General features: G+C 40.1%; 2 non-coding genes across 2 annotated transcripts; both read left to right on the top strand.

Annotated features, from left to right (window-relative positions):
* Positions 1-328: 328 nt before the first annotated feature.
* trnav-aac (transfer RNA valine (anticodon AAC)) lies at positions 329-401 on the top strand. The gene has a single exon. It is a non-coding gene; the product is annotated as a tRNA-Val (tRNA).
* Positions 402-2,032: 1,631 nt separating this feature from the next.
* trnav-cac (transfer RNA valine (anticodon CAC)) lies at positions 2,033-2,105 on the top strand. The gene has a single exon. It is a non-coding gene; the product is annotated as a tRNA-Val (tRNA).
* Positions 2,106-3,719: the final 1,614 nt, after the last annotated feature.

The raw sequence follows: 3,719 nt of genomic DNA, 5'->3' as shown, positions 1-3,719 counted from the left end.
CCAGGCATGGATTCTGCAGAAACGACTTTTTCAAAAGGGAATTCAGCAATTTCATGAAAGGGAGGGAAAAACTGGTTCATTAAGAGAGAGAAGCAAATTGCGATTAATTAGTGTGCTCGTTTAAAAGGGGGCCTCGGATCGGATGTTGGAAGGGCCTCTAATGGCTTTGCTGGTGCTAGGCCATTTTATGATGACATTGTTACATCAGTCTCGCTGCAGCGTTCCTGAGAATCGCAACTGTATTTAATTTGTCTGCAACAGAGACTCCGATTGCTGCAGCGTTACAGCGCAGTTTAGCATGCCAGACAGGCTTAGTAACACCACAGCAGTTTCTGTAGTGTAGTGGTTATCACGTTCGCCTAACACGCGAAAGGTCCCCGGATCGAAACCGGGCAGAAACATTATGAAAACTTACTCATTAAATTGTGAGGATAATTTGCATCGTTAAAGCTTACCTGAATCTCCAATGTTGCAGGCATAATGCATTTGCTCTCACCGAGGTCATAAAACACGTGCAACAAAATCAGAATACCCGCAAAAACTCAGCAGGTCTGGCAGCATCTGCGGAGAGGAACACAGTTAATAAATAAAAAAGAGGTGAAATATAAAAGATATATGCGATGTTATATTTCACCTCTTTTCTGTTTTTACTTAGGTCTGTTGAAGAGTCATACGGACTCAAACGTTAACTGTGTTTCTCTCCGCAGATGCTGCCAGACCAGCTGAGTTTTTGCAGGTATTTTTATTTTTGGTTTGGATTTCCAGCACCCGCAGTATTTTGCTTTTACCTGCAGCAAAATCAGTACGTCTTTCGATGCAGCTTAACAGTTACTCACCATGTCAAAGGTGTCTCATTGCAACGTGTGCTCACAAAGACAGACAAAAAGTGATCAGATCTAATTAACGCATCATTCTCAAGCCTATTCCCAAAAAAATTCTTGGATTTTGTTTAAAAGCTAACTGCGCTCAATTTCAAATGAGCACCATATGATTTGCATTACATGTTGACTGACATTCTTTCGTCTATCAGTCATGTTTGCAATTCGGGGCTGGTGTATATTTCAGAGAGTCTCAATTCAGACGAAGGCATCAATAACAGATAAAATATGAATATTAAATATAGAATAACGGAACAAATACTGAGTTTCTTTAATTTCGTCTTCCAAGGATGAGAAGGATGTTCCTAATGATTGAGCAGAAAGCATTGCACCCGGAGACATTTGCTGGACGGACACGTCTACATTTTGAAATTCAAAACAAGCTGAGGCACCAGGATCAAATCAACAGTTGCTTCCCTGCAACAAGTGACATGGACCCTCAGTCCAACCGTTGGAAACCTCCAAACACCCTGGTAGCTCAGCACTGCCCTGTTTGTTCCACAAATATTTATCCTCTGTTAGATTCCGGTCCAGGAACAAAATTATTTCAAACCAAATGAAGTAAACGAACAATTGAAGCACGCGATCTTGGCAGGGCCCTGTTAAACTCCGGAACAAACATTTATCTCTGTAATATCGCACCCTCGGTTGAAGGGGTCTGGAGCAAAAGTAATAAAATTGTAAAAATAGAAAGGTTAAAAATAACACTTTCGCAAATTCGATATGAGATCAATTGCATAATTACATCATGTTCATCTGGTAAAGTATATTAGGAACCCAAGTCCAAATCGTCATGTGAACCTTGTGAATTAAGGCAAACCAGGCAAGGATTCTGCAGTAACGACTTTTTCAAAACAGAATTGTGTAATTTACTGAAAGGGAGAAGAAATAGATCATTTAGAGAGAGAAGCAAATTGTGATGAATTAGTTTTCTCGTTTAAAAAGGGACCTGAGATCGCATGTTGGGAGGGCCTCTTTTGCCATTGTTTGGATACATGGTGCTAGGCCATTTTCTGATGACATTGTTACATCAGTCTCGCTGCAGCGTTCCTGAGAACAGCAGCTGTATTCCATTTCTCCGCAATACAGACCCAGATTGCTGCTGAGTTACAGCGCAGTTTAGCATGCCAGACAAGCTCAGTAACACCACAGCAGTTTCTGTAGTGTAATGGTTATCACGTTCGCCTCACACGCGAAAGTTCTCAGGTTCGAAACCGGGCAGAAACATTATGAAAACTTACTCATGAAATAGTGAGGATAATTTGCGTCGTTGAAGCTAACCTGAATCTCCCATGTTGCAGGCAATAAGAGGTCACAAAATGAATGCAGCAAAATCAGCACGTGCTGAGATTCTATGACACACTTGAGTGGATAGATATCCGTATTTCACTGCGCTCACATATTAGCAGCTCGTTTAGTCAACAAGATAAAACAATGGATCTTTCGATGCAGCTTAAGAAAGTTCCTCACCATGTCAAAGGTGTCTCAGTGTAATGTGTGTTCATAAAGACAAAGAGGGAGCAGATCTAATTAACGCATCATTCTCAAGCCTGTTCCCTGTAAAATTCTTTGATTTTGTTGAAATGCTGACTGTTGTGCTACATCTCAAATCAGACCCATTTCAAATGCAGTACCTGGTGACACATTCTTTTGTTTGCCAGTCAAGTTTGCAATTCGATGTTGTCTATCTCACAGAGCCTCAAGTCAACCAAGGGCATCAATATCAAATACATTAATACTGAATGGTGAATAAGGTAAAAAAATTGCTGAGAAAGGTTTGTTGAATTTCTTCTGCTGAGGAGAAGTGTGTTCATAATGATTGAGCAGAAAGCATTGCTGCCTAAGACATTTGCTGGACCGAGCCTTCTGCATTTTGAAATTCAAACAAACTGAGGCACCAGGTGGAAACCAAGAGTTGTCTTCCTGTAACAAATGACATGACCACTCAGTCTAACCATTGGAATCCTCCAAACATTCTGGTAGATCAGCACTTTTTCCTAAACAAATATGTATTCTATAAGATTACCTTCCCAGAACAAATGCATTTTAAACCAAACGAACGAAACAAACTATGCCAGCCTTTGATCTTGGCAGGTCTCTGTTGAACTGTAAGAATGATTTCCCACTGTGATATAACACCCTCGATTAGCCGTTTGTGGATGAAATGTAATTAATTGTATAAATCAATCAGAAATAATGAGATGTTTGATCAGAAAAATAAGCACTTTTGTCAATTCGATATGAAATCAATAGAAAAAGTAAATAATGTTCATATGCATAGCCATGTAAGAAGCACTAGTCTAAATCTTCATGGCATTGGGTGAGGGAAACAGTGTTAATTAAGGTAAAATAGGTATGGAATCTGCAGCATCTCCTTTTTCAAAAGGGAATTGTGCAATTAATTGATATTCAGAATAATAACAGGTTTATTAAAAGAGGGAAGGAAACTGAGATTAATTCGTTTGCTCTTAAAAAAGCTGATCGAGACAGGATTATGGAAGGGCCCCGTATGCCATTGAATAGATACATGGTGCTTTGCCGTTTTATGATTACATTGTTATATGAATCTTTCTGCAGCATCCCTGATAATACCAGCTGAATTCCATTCTACCGAAACAGAGACCCAGAGTGCTGCTGCATGACAGCATGGCTTAACATTCCGGATAGGCCCTGGTCAGTCGGACAGCTCACCCCTTCATTCTCCCCTGATTCCACTTCCTAAAGAGTTTGTAATTATTCATAGAACTGGAGACTGGGTTTCCTGTTTTGGTTCCTCCTCCATTTTTCCACCTGCCAACTAACAACATTTTCCAAAATCTCGTCACAATGTTCCGCCTTGCA

Source organism: Cetorhinus maximus, unplaced genomic scaffold, assembly GCF_964194155.1.
Source record: "Cetorhinus maximus unplaced genomic scaffold, sCetMax3.hap1.1 HAP1_SCAFFOLD_2057, whole genome shotgun sequence".
Classification (NCBI taxonomy): Eukaryota; Metazoa; Chordata; class Chondrichthyes; order Lamniformes; family Cetorhinidae; genus Cetorhinus; species Cetorhinus maximus.
This window is presented reverse-complemented; position numbering and strand designations above follow the sequence as displayed.